The following is a 16,914-nucleotide window of genomic DNA, read 5'->3' as shown; positions in this document are numbered from 1 at the left end:
CGCCACCCTCACACCCATTGTGCAGTGTGCTCTCTGTCGCTGCCAGGCCTGGAGGCCGGCATTGAGGTCAGCAACATGCAGAGGGAAGTCATCTTCAGAACATGCGTTCCTTTCACCAGTGCCTTCGTACCCCCCCCCCCCCCCCCCCCCCGGTCACAGCACCCACAGGCTGTTAGGTCAGACAAAGGTGATAGGGCGATGGCTATGTTCTATCACCCTATTATGGTTCTTATTTCCTGCCTCCTCCCTTTTTTCTTTATCTTTTTTTTTATTTTCCTTCTTTTTCCTTGCTCTCTCCTTGGCTGACCTTGACCTTGACCTTGATGGGCACTTGACGATTCTATTGATGCTGCCACATCATAGTGTTGGTATTGGCATGAAAGGAGCTGCTGATCCTACATAGATCTTTTCAAAGGCTGGGGAGACTCAAGAAACCCTGAAACCCTGAAGTAAATCTGGGCTCATTAATACAGAAACACAGACCGCTCTCTTCTGATTCTGAGACACTTAGGTTTTAAATGAAATTAATGTTCTTATTCTAAAAAAAATCAAAGATCATTGTAAATAACTTAGAGATTACATATAGCCAAAGAAGAAAATAAAATCAGCCAAAATGCTATCATCAGCCATAACCACATTTGCACATTCGCACATGTCCTTTCAAGGTTGCAAGAAAGGTTCCTTTGGCTGTATCTCTGCCACATGCACCATTTTTCCTTAGGAAAAGTCCGTGGCCCTGGGACCACTGTGTTACGGTAGACAACGTTGCCAAGCAGTCCTCCAGAGAGCCTGACTGCGTCCTCCCACCCTCCTCCAGCCGCAGAAACAAGAAATGTAAGGTGATCAGGAACTGTTGATCCCACAAAGTAGCCTTTTCTCTCCTCACCAACATATGGCTTAAAGGGCTCTAGTAAGATTTCTCTGTTTAAATTCTATAGAGAAAAAAAGCATGTGGCTCAGGACGCCCTCACAAGCGCTCATGAGCGGAGAGGATGGGAGAGGACAGAGTAAATGCATTCCAGTCCTAGCTTCCTGTAGCCCCTCGTTTATCAACCCGATCCTTTAGTCGATTCTTTTCCATCCAGTCAAATGCCTCTGAAGCCAGGGGAGAGGGTCAGCGAGCTCTCTCCTAGAGGCAGCGCTGGAATCCCCACCACCTCCCAGAGGTGCTCTGTGGCCTGGGCTAGTGTCCTGCTTCTGGGCCTCACTGCCAGCCACCTAAGCCGAGGGGCTGTGCGCTTGTCTGACAATGTGAGGCCCTTCCTGGCACTGTCCTGTCCCTTCCACGTGGCTGGAACCTGTGCGCGGCTGGGATGTCCTTGAGGCAGGCAGGCCAAGTGCGGAGCTGGCGGCCCCTTCCCATCTGGATACCTTACAAGGCAGGCGGGAGCGAGGGGCTGAGTTCTTATCTCCTGTGCTCTGGATGCGCCTTATTTATAGACCTGGTGGCAGGAGCGAGCTGCTGGCGGTCGCTGCATACGTGGTTGGGGCCCTCTAAGAGAGTGGTTGGCCCCGAGCTGCTGCCGTCCCCCCTGGTCCGGCTGGGGAGCAGAAGACAGGCAGGTAAGAGTTCCCAGTTTCCTCTTCCCCTTCCCTCTCCCTTGTCGTCCTTCCTGCCCTGTGGCCTGGGACCCCACTGTGCAGGATTCGTGTCCTGGGAGGGAGCTCTCTGGCACTGTGCACTTGCAAACCCGCGGAGACCCAGGTGGCCCTGCAGCTGCTGCCTGCAGCACAGTCCTGCTCCGGGATCTGCAGGGAGAGAGCAGAGCCTGAGCCCCCCACCCCCCCACAAGCTGCCGCAGGCCCGGGGGAATAGGAGGAACGCGGGAGAGCCCTGGGTCAGCTCACCCTCCCTGAGCTGGAATCAGAATTCACACTGAGTTCTGAGTACCACAGAGCTTTTCCTCAATGAGGACAGAAAAAGAAAAACCTAAAAATAAACATTGGATGGAGGAAAACACAGTCTTGAACTTTTCCTCCCTGGCAGGATTTCCAGGGAGCCTGGGGTGAAAGGCAGATTACTGCTGAGTCCTATTATGCTGGGAAAGAATGTTTGTGCAAGATAACTTGTTCCGGCTGATGGTTCAAAAGTACAGATAGCTGTGGGTGCTTTCAAAAGGAAATGCATTCATGTTTTACTAACGTCTACAGCAGAACATATGGGAAATGCACAGTGCCCAGTAAGCTGGCCCCGGCGTGAGTAATGCTGATACCGAAAGAATGGACATGTACGTGATGGGCATCATCCACTGTAACCCCTGCCGGAGGCTCCCTGCAGGGGCTTGTCAAGCCCAATCTGAAAACAGGCCAGCCAGGCGTTTGCTCTGCTAGGCCTGCTGTCCGGCTTCTCGAGGAGTGTTCCTTCACTTGTGTCTTACTGCGAGGTTTATAACAAGATGCGCCGCAATCAAGTCGATCACATCTTGAGATCCATCCCATTTTGCAAAAGTGCTTAATGGACTAGCCACTCACTCAGCCCAAATGATTACATTTTGGAGGTTTTTTCCTAATATTAAGGAAATATTTTAGTGTAAGGACTTCCATGAAAAATTGCACACTTTCCCATAACGCATCCTGGCTGCCCACCCATCCTGGCCGGTCTCCGAGCACACATTTCCCTGTTATACGTCATTCATCCTGGTCACTGCGTCCACATCTCCCCGTCCGTTCCAGATCCTGGAGGCCAGGCCACGCTGTACCTCTCTCTACAGTCCCACAACGCTTAACACAGGGAACTACACAGTTTAGAAACGACTGGTTTCTAAAATATTTCCTATTTAAAATAAATAGCCAAGAAACTCTAAGTTTAAATTGTCCTCTCCCACTGTTAGAAAATAAAAATCAACAGAATAAATTTTAAAGATCTTATTGGCTTTATTCCATGATTCATGAATCAGTCAGCTCCCAGCTAGTGCATAGAAAGGAACGCCAAGGAGCTGTGCAAGAGGAAAAGCTTAGGCAGAAGGGCGCAGGATTGGGGAGTCATTCTGGCAAAAAAGTGGGCTAATTATGACTTTCCTTCAGGGACGGCAGGGATCCACCAGGCAGATGTCCTCACTGGGGCTGGTCAGGGGACTCCTGATGGACGGGTTTAAGAGTCCACTTTTGGGAGAGGCTGAAAGTGTAATTAAGCTAATTACAGTTTGATGACATGGGGCTTAGCGTAAGCAATTCCATTTGGGGCCTGTTGTCTTGTTTTCGACACCACCAAAAATATTGGTGAAAGTATATTCATAGTGTTAATATTTTCTTTTGTTTTTTTTCTTACTATACAAACTTATGTTTACCATAGAAAATACAGACCTGCAGAGATAAGGAAATACTCAGCATTTTATTGTTTATCTTAACTATTCTAAGAGGTACTTGATTCTAAGACCAATCATCAACTTAATATTAGCTTCAAAAGAGAGGGGGAAATTCCCACTATGATGTATATTAAGATGAACCCCAAAATAACAAATTATGGGAGAAATATGTTATAATTAATAGGTATATATGAATACATACATATGACCAAGTTAGCTACTTTTTGTCCAATTTATCGTCTATGTACTTTTACTGTGTATTTAAATTTGAATTAATTGAAAATTGGTTATCTCTATATGACTTTATGACTTCTTTCATTTAGCCAGAATATTAAAATATTCATAACAGTCAGGTAAATTGGAAGTAAAAAGAATAAACTAAGATTTAGATGAGTAATTTTTATCAGACTATAACTTGCTTTGAAGTATGATCTGCTAATCTCTACACTATGAATGCTACCTACTGAGTAGTGAAAAGCTCAACCATCTTGCACCTGATCTGGATGCTCGCCCAAAACCTCCTTACAGATTTTATTCATTGTCATCGATTTGCCCATCTTTCATCATTAGTCTCCAATATACTAAAATGAGGATGAAAAATAGAAAGAAACTAATAAGTTCTGAGCAATTTGGTACTTAACAGATATATTTCATAAATACCTTTAATTTTAAGTGTAAGCTTATTAAAATAAAAGCCATTTGAACGTTGAGGACAATTTTACAATTTGGAGCTTTGTTTTAATTTAAAAGATAAATTTATATAGAGAGAAGAGGAATAAAAATTCATTTTAACAGACGATGTATACAGTTAAAAAAAAATGACCCCAAAAAGTTAAACTAAAATAAAACCATATCAAGGCAACAACACATAGAACATGCTCCATGTGTTTTACTAAGAAAGCTGTGTAATTAGATTTTAAAGGGAAAGTGCAAGAATTTCATTTTGGATGTTAAGAAGTGAGCCTTCTTGGGCTGCCCAGGACCTGCCTGATCCGCATGGAAGGGGCAGGGTGTCTGAAGGGACAGCCGAGCTGACTATTTGATGACATGGGGATTAGCATTTGAGTAATGAGCATAGCCATGGCTTAGCATGAACACAAAATAGAAAAATGCATGATACTGATTATTTCACTCTTTTCCATATCCTTTGTAGGTAGATAAAATGAATAGTATGGAGGCACTAAGGGTTCTATGACAACATATTATATGTAACTAAAGGCCCGGTGCATAAAATTCGTGCATGGCTAGGGTCCCTAGGCCTGGCCAGCGATCAGGGTTGATCTGTGGGGTGACCGGAGGGACAATCAGGGCCTCCTCCTGCCACCCGCTAGCACCCACCTTGGCTGGCCTGGGGCCTGCGGGATGGGGGCAGCTCCTGCATTAAGCATCTGACCCCTGGTGGTCAGTGCACATCATAGCAAATGGTCATTCCACCAGTCATTCCGCCGTTCAGTCGATTTGCATATCAGGCTTTTATTATATAGGATAACTAAAATGCTAAACAATGCAATTGTCCAAGGTTGAGTATGGTTAAATTAAATGGGGCATATAGTCATAGTGTGGAATATATACAACCACCAAACAGTTTGCAGGGGAATGGAATTTTTATCTTAAAAAATCAAAATACAAAGCTATATTCATAATTTATTATCTTGACTGTATAATCCTATCTAATAATAGACAAACATGGTAATTGACCATACCTTCATTACGCCTCCCATTGGCTAATCAGCATGATATGCAAATTAACTGCCAACAAAGATGGTGGCTAATTTGCATACTGCATGCAGGGCAGGACAGCGCCATCCCGCCTGTCCCACTGCCATCCGGGCCTGCTATTTGCGACCCAGAGTGGTGGAGTGGGACAGCGCCATCCCGCCTGCCCCACTGCCATCCGGGCCTGCTATTTGTGACCCAGGGCGGTGAGTGGGACAGCGCCATCCCGCCTGCCCTGCCGCCATCCGGGCCTGCTATTTGTGACCCGGGGTGGTGAGTGGGACAGCGCCATCCCGCCTGCCCTGCCGCCATCCGGGCCTGCTATTTGTGACCCAGGGTGGTGAGTGGGACAGCGCCATCCCGCCTGCCCTGCCGCCATCAGGGCCTGGTATTTGTGACCCAGGGTGGTGGAGTGGGACAGCGCCATCCCGCCTGCCCCGCCACCATCCAGGCCTGCTATTTGTGACCCAGGGTGGTGAGTGGGACAGCGCCATCCCACCTGCCCTGCCGCCATCCGGGCCTGCTATTTGTGACCCAGGGCGGTGAGTGGGACAGCGCCATCCCGCCTGCCCCGCCGCCATCCGGGCCTGGTATTTGTGACCCGGGGTGGTGAGTGGGACAGCGCCATCCCGCCTGCCCCGCCGCCATCCGGGCCTGGTATTTGTGACCCGGGGTGGTGATTGGGACAGCGCCATCCCACCTGCCCCACCACCATCTGAGCCTGCTATTTGCGACCCAGGGCGGCGGGCGTCCGTGTGCGACCTGACCCGAGGCAGCGGGTGTCCATGTGCAACCCAACCCGGGGTGGCTGGGCAGTGCAGCAGCAATCGGCCAGCCCGCCCGACCTCCATCCGGGCATCCTGTGTGCGACCCGACCCGGGGCAGCTGGGCAGGGCAGCAGCGATCCACCGGCCCGCCCAGGCGTCCTGTGTGTGACCCACCTGGGGCGTCCCGTGTTTGACCCAACCCGTGGCGACACCCCAACCCCTAGATGGGCCCTGCTGTGTGTGCAACCCGGAGAGGCGGGGCAGGCACCAAGAAATCGGGCCTGCCATCTGCCACCCGGGGAGCGGGCCTAAGCCAGCAGGTGTTTATGTCCTGAGGGGTCCCAGACTGTGAGAGGGCACAAGTGGGGCTGAGGGACACCCCCCCCACCTTCCTCCCCCGCCAGTGCACAAATTTTTGTGCACTGGGCCTCTAGTGTACGTATATAAAAGTATTGTTTCTAAGGGATAAGAGTAGTAGGAATTTTATATTTTCTCTATGCTAAAGTTTATTAAATAATCACTATATCCAGGAACTATGTATTAGCTCACTTAATTCTCACAGCCATCTATAAGAATTATTATTCCTGTTTTCAGACAGGGAAATGAGTTTGAAACAGTGTTATTCACTGCACAAGTTGCAACCAAGTTAAGGATATGATCCAGCTTCTAAGCCTTCATAACCAAGTTGGCATGAGAATAACATGAGAGCGATGTAAAGCCCCGAGCGATGAGCAGTGTGGTTTGAAGGGCATACAGAGATGCTGGAGGAATGGCAGGAATAATCCTATAGGAATATGACTTGGACTAAAGGACATACTTGGGGTAAATGTTACATGGGAAAAGGATGGCGCTAAAGGAAGAGCCACAAAGGCCCAGGCAGGTGGGGAGATGTGAACAATGCAGACTGGACATGAATAGAATTCGTCCTGCAGGCACAAGCGTGTGTGCCACATGCGTGCTGGCGAGGGGTGGCAGGAACAACCCCTGGGGCAATGGCTGCTTGACCTTTCCTAAGAGGAAATGAACTTGTCTCCTGGCTCCCCACACCGAAAAGCAAAACACCCCTTTTCTGTAAAGACCCTGAACTAGCACCGATCAGAATTAAATCTAAAGTGAAAAGCAGCTCTGGGTGAGGGAGGCAGCGCAGCTGCGCACGCTCCATGGCGCACAGGGCTCCCCCTCCTGCCTGAGCGGCCAGGCCCCCCTGCTGTGTGTGAGCAGCCGTGGCCGCCTCCCGGGTGAGCGGCCCTGAGGTGCACAGGGCAGCGCTGCTCTGGGGCTGAGGGAGAAGCAGCGGCTCAGGGCCCGCGGGGCTGTGCCGAGCATCCGACAGAGACTCTGGAAAGTCTCCGCCTGGAGAGGATCTCACCCTAGAGGTGACTGAGGGCTGTGAACTACCCCTTATTTCCCTGTTTTACATTCTCCGGTCATTTCCAGCACCTTCCCGGGCGCACGAACAGTGCCCCTCTCCTGCGTCCCCTGCAGGAGCGTGGTGTGGTGCGCTGCCTGCACCTCCTGCCCAGCTCCCCGCGGTGCTGAGCTCAGGGGATGGAGTGTGAGGTCCTGGGAGCAGTGGAACCTCCCTCCTCTCGCAGGCCCCGCCCGGGCTGAGATCCGCACAGCACGGAGCCAGTGAGCACAGCGTGTGCATTGGGCCCTAAACACTAACGTATGATGGGAATATTTCTCTAGCAGCGGTTCTCAACCTGTGGGTCGCAACCCCTTTGGCGGTCGAATGACCCTTTCACAGGGGTTGCCTAAGACCATCCTGCATATCAGATATTTGCATGATGATTCATAACAGTAGCAACATTACAGTTGTGAAGTAGCAACGAAAATAATTTTATGGTTGGGGGTCACAACATGAGAAACTGTATTTAAAGGGCCAGAAGGTTGAGAACCACTGCAAGGAGTCAATTCCCTGACGTGGCAGTTTTCATTCACCAAAGTCTCTGTGTTTGGGCGGGATGGGGGGGGGGGGGGGGGGGCGGGGGATGGATGGGAGTGTGTGTGGGTGAATGTGTGTGGGGGTGAGGGATGGGAGTGCATATGTGGTGTGTGTGAATGTGTGTGTTTGGTTGGGGGACAGGAAAGAGGTTGGGGATGCTGAATAAATTCTAAGTGGCATAAGCTTCCTTTTCCAAAAGCTCTCCAATTTTATTCAGAATATCTTAATTCATTATTAAGAAAAAACATCATTTTGCTTAAATTTAATTTAGTAAACAACAACAAAAAAATACAGGTGAGAGAAGATAGCCTCCTTATTTCAAAACCCCAATTTTAATTACACTGAATTATGAACCAAACATTAGGCCCTTCCAATCCCCCAAGCACAGACAGAGGCCAGAGAGCCTTGCGTTGGGCTCAGTGAGGAAAGCATACGCGCCTGTTACATAAAAGACGGGAAGAGGGTTAGAAAGTGCACGAGACAGACCCCTGTGGGCACCCCTCTCTCCTCCGGCAAAGGTAAAGGCGGCATCCTAGAACAGGTGCGAGTCTGCTGGCACTCAATTCACCCGCTGGGCAACCGGCCAGGCGAGGGCGGGCATGCTCACACCACATTCCCGTGCCACCTACTCGGGTGGAAAGCCTGGAGGGCAGCCAGGAGGCAGTGTGGGGTCGTCTCAGCTGAACAGTGCCCAGTCCGAAGGCCTGGGAATTGGCAGTGACAAGCTCAGATCATTTACATAGTGAATCCGGTAGGACTGGTGGGGCCTCAGGCAGTGCCTGCTGGCAGTCTGGCTGTGGATTTGCTCTGCAGGATCCTGGCGCCCCCTCCCCAGCTGTTTCTACTTTTGTTGCCCGAACTTCACTGAGTCCTGGGACGCGGCAGCCACCTCAGCCACCTTCCCAAGCCTCGGGCGGGAGCCCCCCTGAACCACAAGTCTCTTTTTAAATCTGTTATCGTAGTCGCAACAAATCAGATCATGCCTCTCACCTGCTCAGAACTCTCAAATCAAAATACAATCTTTATGCTGCTGACCCGCTGTTCCCCTCCCAGCACTGAGGCCCGGGAGTCTGCGCTCATCGCCTCGGCTCTCCCCCTGCATCTGGGATGCTCCAGGCTCACTGCCCCGCCCCCGCTGTGCCCAGCACTGCCTGCCCCCAGGCTGGGCACTTGCTGGTAGCGTCAGCACTCCCCCAGGAAATCACATGCCCTCCTCCCTCCTTCATGCACTCACATCTGAGAGCCCCCCCTGGACATCCCAGCCAAAACCCCACGTCTAGCTCTAGCTCCTACGTCAGCTCACACGTACACACGCTCACAGCCACATCCGTGCTGGTGTTTGTCGCGCCCTCATAACACGGGAGCCGGGTTAAAGCAGAGCCCCTCTTGCTCACCCAGTGTCCCCAGGACCCACACCTGTGCGTGGCACAGACTAGGTTCTGAAGTATTTGTTGGGGGGCCTGTGGGGAGGCTCACATTCTTTAAAACTTTTTCACTGTAATTCATACATCAAAGTAGTCCCAGCAGGCTCTGCATCTGACCCTCCCTCCCCCAACTTAACCTCGTTTCAGAGGCCTTCGCTGCGCCGCACACTGTTTAGGGGGCATGGGGGGCACACTGTTTGGGGGGCGTGGGGGGCAGTAACCATAGTGATGGCCCCCACTGTGAGGTGCCCACACCGGGAGCCCTTCCCGGGGTTGTAATGAAGGCAGGGTCCACATGACACTGAGCAGGACAATTCGTCCCCCTGTGCCCTGCGGTGTGCAGGACGCCAGATCACGGCTAACCCGAAAGTCACTCTGTCTTTTGGAGCTAAGTTCTAACATACTCGGGCTCCTTTCTACTTGCACATGGTGTTGGCTTTCTAGGAAGCAGACCTTCCCATACAAGCAGGCGGCAGAGTGGAAACGCAGGCGCTTGGGGCCGCGCTGCTCACGGCGGGAGGTGCTGGCAGAGGGCGAGGGCGCAGCCCTGAGCAGTCCTGGCACCAGGATGCCCCAGGGAACATGCAGGCGAGGAGGAGCTGGTTAACACCTGGCAGGCACCAGGTCAGGCCAGGGTCCTGGCTCAGGCCTCCAGGAGCACCCGGGACCCAGCTGCACCGTGGGGTCCAGCAGGCGACCGCGGCTGGGCAGGCTCTGACCAGTCCAGCTCTCAGGGGCAGGTCCGGCCCAGTGGAGGGGGAGACCAGAAGGGAATGACCTGCAGTCCACGGCTCAGCAAGGCCCCTGCCAGCCCTGTCTTGAGTGGCACCTGGCTGCCCCTAAATACCCACATGTACGCTCCCCCCACTCCGGGATGGCTCCAGAGCCACCAGAGCTTGTGGAAGAAGGACGGGTCCCTCCCGGTGGCCGGGACGGGGAAGGCATAAGCTGGCCCCTGGGCAGCAGGAACGGGGCATGACCGTGAGTTTCAGGGGCAGAAATCCAGTCGCATTATTCCAACCCTTTCCCGCATGTCTACCTCACAGTGTTAGAAATCGGCGAGTAAGCATGTAGGCAAAGCAATAATAATAATAACAACTATTATTATTATACAGATTGTGTGCCACAGACATATTTTCCTCAATTATCCATACTTAGGGTGACTGTGGAGTTTATGGTCCAAATGGGGGCACTTTGAGAGAGAAAGAGAATGCTTTTAGTAAGTATGCGGGCCAGCAGGTGGGAAGGGGCAGGTCCGGGGGCCCCGTCTCCGGCCCAGGCCGAGCCTCCTCTGCCACAGGCACCAAGGTCCCCGGTGGACCTGCCTTGGCGGGAAATGAACATTTAGAGGGTCTGTTCAACCCCCATAAGCTCGATACACCTTCAGGCATTTTTACTCCTTTCACAAGGAAAGGAGGGCCTGGAGCACAGATTCCTGTAAGAGACATCTATATGTGAGCCCTTACACTGGCCCCTGAGTTAAACCACATGCGCTTCTTCCTTCAGGAGACTGTGGACATTAGAGAGTTCCATGGCCTCACCTGTAGCTCCAGCTTCCTTCGTGACATTTTCCTAAACTGCGAGCCTTTGCTCTCTGCGGAGCTCCATGTGCTCACGGGGCCTTGAGTTCACAGGACGCTGTCCTGGGGGCCGAGTCTGCCCTGAGTGCAAGCTTTTTCAGCGAGGGGCCGGCGTCACTGCTCTGCGCGAGCCGGGAGATCCACTTGGTGGATTGAGACCCACATTTAAAATAAACTTTTTTGTAATCCTCACCAGAGGATATGTTTCTGTTGATTTCAGTGAGAGGGAGAGGAGAGAGAGAAACATCCATGTGAGAGCCATCGGTTGCCTCCTGTATGCAACCCACAACCTGGTATGTGCCCTGACCAGGAATCAAACTTGTGACCTTTCGCTGTACAGGACGACGCTCCAACCAACTAAGCCACAGTGCAGGGCGAGACCCACATATGATTTAACAATAAAATGAAATAAACTAGAATTTAAAAAATAGAATAAAACAGAACAGAGTATGCCTCACATCGTAAGGATAGGAATTATTTCATGACAATTTCGGCCCTGAGTGGGGCTGTGTGTAAAAACGTCCTTCCCGCCCTGGCTGGCTTGGTCCACCATCAGCCCAAAGGGTCTTGGGTTCCATTCCCTGTCAAGGGCATGTACCTGAGTTGCCGGTTTGATCTCTGGCACATTCATGTTTCTCTCTCTCCCGCTGCCTCCCACTCTCTCTAAAACTCAATGGGAAAACACCCTCAAGTGAGGATTAACAACAGCTAAGCCCTGTCCCGAGTGGGCTGTTGTCAGAGCTGGAGATCCGCTGCCAGGAACCGCATTGCAGGTCCCTTTTCCTGCCGCTGGGTCCTCACAGGCCAGGGCAGCTCACTCACTCCCAGCACCGGGGACGCCTGGTCTCTGGGCAGATGACCTAGTTTGATCCTTTAGGCTGCAGCCAATGAAATGTTTTCATGCTTGATCAGTTCCATAAAAGTGAGGCTTTGTGGGGAAAAGGAAAAGAAACAAAACAACAAAAACCTGTGCGTTCACAAAGCGTGAGAGGGTCCAGGGACAGAGCTCTGAGAAGCCTAAAGGCGTGGTGGCTAATTACCAGGAACTCCCAGCCTCCGCACAGCTGCGCCTTCTCTGCCTGTGCCTACGCGGAGGGTTTGTGGGCGCCTTCTAATTCACCTCCCTCCTGGGCCACCAAGTAGGTAAAACATCCCAGCGGGGCCTGGCCCCCTCCTCTGTATCAGGGTCTCTGCAGCAGCCTGTCCCTGTCATTTGCAGACGGGGTGAGGGGGTGGTGAGCTGGTTACCCCCACATCCAAGGCTGCCTTTTATGATGGCTGGCTAGGAGGAGGGAGCAGAGGGGAGCCCCCGGGCAGGAGGTCTGGGAGGAGAGGTGAAGCCGCTGCTCAGGGACGCCATCCTTTCCCAGGCGGTCTTCATTCTGCCCTGGTTACTTCTGACTTGAAGTATGGAACTCTGACTCTTGGTTAAAGCAACTTAGAAGCAATTGCTTTTCTACGTCAAAAATGCAGACTGACGTTTTGGGTGGGGTGGGGCTATGATGGTGAGGGGTGAGGGAGACAGGCATTGCCGTTCAGGTGGCTGGGGTACTTCTCTCTTCCCTCTGCCTCATGGGAGTGTAGAACCTATAATCCCAAGAGCCCAGCGCTGCTTGCGGTGCAGGGGGCAGAACAAAGAGTACCAAAGCGCTCATCCCCCGGGTTCCGTGCACAGGACCCCCGGGGGTGAGGAGGAGGGTGGCCAGTAAGCTGGAGGGGAAGCCGACCAGCAGGCGCAAAAGAAATGTGGGGGCTCATCTGTGTGTCCAAGCAAGTGCTGGGACCAGTACATTGCAGAGGGTTGTTTATGAGATACGCTTTTGAAACCTTCAAGTGACTTCCAAATACTTGAAAGCTGAGCTACAATTTTCAGTCATTCGAAAAGCTGTGTATGTTCCCCCACATCCCACGTGGTTCAGGGTTCAGGATCTGGAAGAGGAGCTGCACACAAATGAAAGAGATGAGGCAAGAGATAATTTGGAACTATTGGGGGGCCAGGTGGGCAAGCCCAACTCAAGGGGAAGGACTTCCACTGGTGCCCAGGCCTCGCCAGCCTTTTATTCAATGTTGGATACACATCTAGCTCTTAGGCAGGCAGCAATTGCGGTAACAGACTGACTATCTTGAAGGTCAGTAAATATTAGAAGGATTTACTCTGAGACTATTTGGTCAGGAATAGCTTGAGCCCCCATTGTCTGGACTAGACAATCGGTGCATAACTCAGGCCCTTGCCATGGGTTCAAGGTTCACCAGCGTTCCGGGATCCTTGTTTGCACTTCTCTGCTAGTGAAGACAATGGGCGGCCTCCTGCAAAAAGCTGCCCCCCGCAGCCCTGGCTTCGCTCTGCACTACTGGCCACTGTGCCTTGAAGTGTTTTAGTCATGGTGCCTCCCCTCTCTCCTGCTCCCCTGTCCCTGGTCCACGTGGGTGCCTCCTCCTCTGCCGGCCCCTTAAACTCTAAAGGCTTCTGGAACTTGACCTTTGACCCAGTCCTCACAAGCCACATCCCCTCTTGGGTGGGTGACTTACTCTATTGATTGTTGTTGTTTTTAAACTGCCATTTGGCTGGTGAACCCTGAGAGCTGTATCGCCAGCTCTAACCGTCCTCCGGTTATTCACACAAGTTAAGACATGTTTCTACTTGGATGGCCGTCCCCCAAAGCGCTCCAGTTCCCGTAGGTCAAAAGGAAAACCGTCCTCCACCACAAACCCATTTTTTCTCTCTCCTGATGCTGGTGCCTGTCACAATTCCAAGCCACAGAAACGGTCCTGGGCTCATCCTCAGGATCCAATCATCTATCACAATTCCTACTGATTTTACATCTTTAAAACCCTTGAATCTGACGCTCTCTCTCCGATCCTGGTACTCCTCCCACTCACAGCCTGCCTGCCTTCAAAAGGACGGTGGCAGCCTCCTGCCACAGGCTGGGCTCCCAGGCGGGAGTCTGGGTTTACTGAGGAAGAGCCCCCGTAGGCAGTGGGGACAGGACAGGGAAGGGAGGAAGCTCAGCAAGAACGTGGCTTCAGGCAGGCCCAGCCCCAGCTTCAGCCGGACCCCAGATCCTGTGGGGTTGACCCGAGTAAGGAAGGGAGCTGGACTTCCACCTTCCCCCAGTCCGTCAGGGCAAGGCCACCCAGGAGGAGTGATGCAGCTGCCATCGGCAGGGCGGCAGCACTGAGGCAGTGAGCGCAGGCAGAATCCCCTCTGCTCCTAAGGGAGCCCCTGGCAGATTTCTATACTCTAGTCCCGTGGTTGGCAAACCGCGGCTCGAGAGCCACATGCGGCTCTTTGGCCCCTTGAGTGTGGCTCTTCCACAAAATACCACGTGGGGGCGTGCACGTACAGTGCGATTGAAACTTCGTGGCCCATGCACAGAAGTCGGTATTTTGTGGAAGAGTCGGTATTTTGTGGAAGAGCCACACTGAAGGGGCCAAAGAGCCGCATGTGTCTCTCGAGCCGCGGTTTGCCGACCGCTGCTCTTGTCAGTCATCTACCAAATTGAAGCACTAGCCACGTCGGTCTCCTACTTACGCCCTTTCCGTGACTTCCACTCTCCCAGCAGCCCTCCATGGAAAGCGGCCTCCTTCCCGTCTTAATAGGTACCAGAATGAGGCGGGAGGAGGGAGCCCGGGGGAACAGATCTTCCTCCCCTGGAGATGCGTGCTGCACGCAGGTTCTCCAGGGGCTCTGACAATCCCTGGAGTAAAGAAACTGTTCACTTGGTGAACTTGGGAGCTACCAGCCCTGTCTGGCCTTAACCTTGAGTGCTTGCTTGTGTGTGTCATGTGTGAGGCACCTCTTACACACTATCTTCAGACCTGACTGGGAGATGCTGGCCTATAGGATACAGGGCCCTGGTGTGGCACTCGGGGTCTCTGTGGCCTGGTCCCACCTCCTCTCAGCACCACCCCTGGCTCTGGTCATGCTGAACTGTGTGCAAAACTTGACACAGACCTTGACATGTCACAGGGGCCTCTGTGTCCATTCACCCGTCCAGCTGGTCATCTCCTACGTTCCTGCCAAGGCTTAGGCCAGGGGCTATCTCCTGCAGGGAAAGCCTTCCTAGGTGCTCCAGAGACGGAGCCAGAGGGGTGTGCGTGTGCGTGTGCGTGTGCGTGTGTGTGTGTGAGTGGTTATGGGATTGGCTTGCCCGATTATGGAGACTGAGAAGTCCCATGACCTGCAGGGTGAGCCTGCAAGCTAGACCCCCAGGAGAGTCGGTGTTTCATTTCGAGTCCGAAAGCAGGACAAAAGCAACCCCAGCTCCGAGGCCGTCAGGCAGAAAGAACTCTTTTTCACTGTGGGGAAGGTGGGTGTTTATGATCTAGTCAGGCCTGCAATTGACCAGGCAGACCCCCCCACACACACACACACATTAGGGGGGCAATCTGCTTCACTCAGTCTGATTCACGTGCTAGTTGCACCCAGAAACACCTCGCAAAAACGCCCAAAATCATGCTTGACCAAACACCGAGCACATAAAATGAACCCCAAGACCCTCCGGCTGGGCGAGTGCTCTCCTGGTGCTGCCATCACTTTCCGCGCTCACTTTCCACATCTTTTCACCATCTCAGCCATCTTTCAGGGCGCATTTCAGTCGTGTTAAATATGCTCACTGGCTGGGGCTGGGACTTGACCTGGGACCAGGTCCTGGCTGAGCTTTCTCTCCTTCCCTGGCCAGTACCCCCACTTCAGCACTGCTGGGCAGCAGATCTCTAAGGCATTTTCATCTTGCAAGTCTGAACCCCTGTCCCACTGAACACTAACTCCCATGCCCTCCTCCCCAGCCCCCCACACCCACTGGTCTACTTTCTGTCTCCAGAGTCCGACTGCTCTGGGTACCTCATGTAAGTGGAAGCATACATATTTGCCTTTTTGTGACTGTCTTCTTTTACTTAGTCCTCGAGGTCCATCCATGTTGTAGCAGGTGTCAGAATTTCCTTACTTTTTAAAAAATATTTTTTTTATTGATTTCAAAGAGGAAGGGAGAGGGAGAGAGAGATTGAAAAATCAATGATGAGAGAGATTCATTGATTGGCTGACTCCTGTACGCCCCACACTGGGGATTGAACCCACAACCTGGGCATGTGCCCTGACTGGGAATTGAACCATGACCTCCTTCTTCATAGGTCGACACCCAACCATTGAGCTACACCAGCCAGGCCAGAATTTCCTGACTTTTAAAGCTGAATACTAATTTTCCATCATGTGTAGAGACTACATGTGTCCATTCACCCACTGATGGGCACGGGTGCTTTCACCTCTTGGCTATTGTGAGTAATGCTGCTATGAACATGCAAGTGCAGATATTTCTCTGAGACTCTGCTTTCAATTCTCTTGGATATAAATACGCCCAGTGTGGGATATACTTTCCATAGCTGAACCCAACCGGGTCTTTCTGGGCTCTCATGGCCGCACTGACTTCAAGCTCTGGGAGGGATGGGGTGAGTTTTCTTCATCCTTGTGGCATTGTGAGGATGAATCGCTTAGCAAGTAGCAAGTTCCTGCCCAATCATTTCTTCCTGCCCACCCTCCTCAATCCAACCGCAATGAGAAGGACATCACATGAGCTTTCGTTGTCAAAATAGCCCTAATTTCCAGGATCTTTTACAAATGTAAAGATTAGGATTTTTGGTGAATAGGGAAACAGAATTCTAACTAAAATAAGAATAACAGACAAGGGCTACTGAGTTAAGCTTGAAAATAAATAATGAGAAAGAAATGTTGTACATTATACTTTGTTTTCTTTGAGTTTACTCTAAATATGCATGACAGGACTGATCTTTAACAATACTCTTTCTAAAGTTATATTTTTTATTTTTAAAAGTTATATTTAAAACTTTAACTCAAAGGTATACTGGGAAATTATGTTAATGTGTGGTGAGCCAGCACGGCCATGGCATACTCAGCCCCACACTGGGCACCTTATGTTCCATGCCAGCTCAGCCAGGTTCAGTGAACCTGAGAGGGGGCAGTGAAGGATTGAGAAAAGACAGACAAGAGAAGAAAGCTGGTGGGACGCTGTCCTCTCTGATGGAGAGCTAGCGACAGCACCACGGACTATAAGCCATGTCTTTATTTTATAGCCAGATTCCACAAGGCAAAGTAAGGGCATGGTCAAGATGTTCACAACATTCTCGTTGGTTTTGATCCTACTCAATTACATGCACCTG

At 51.7% G+C, this 16,914-nt stretch overlaps 1 protein-coding gene across 1 annotated transcript in view; it reads left to right on the top strand.

The window, feature by feature from the left end:
• The first annotated feature begins 1,481 nt into the window (after positions 1-1,481).
• The window catches only part of FHL2 (four and a half LIM domains 2), a 72,739-nt gene continuing 57,306 nt past the window's right edge, over positions 1,482-16,914 (top strand). Inside the window, exon 1 of the mRNA XM_070429846.1 lies at positions 1,482-1,563. The gene's annotated coding sequence lies outside the window, so the exon portion shown is untranslated. The remainder of the gene's footprint in view (positions 1,564-16,914) is intronic.

The sequence above is a fragment of the Myotis yumanensis genome, unplaced genomic scaffold, assembly GCF_028538775.1.
Source record: "Myotis yumanensis isolate MYYU_CA2020_CCGP unplaced genomic scaffold, mMyoYum1.0.hap1 SCAF_11, whole genome shotgun sequence".
NCBI lineage: Eukaryota > Metazoa > Chordata > Mammalia > Chiroptera > Vespertilionidae > Myotis > Myotis yumanensis.
This window is presented reverse-complemented; position numbering and strand designations above follow the sequence as displayed.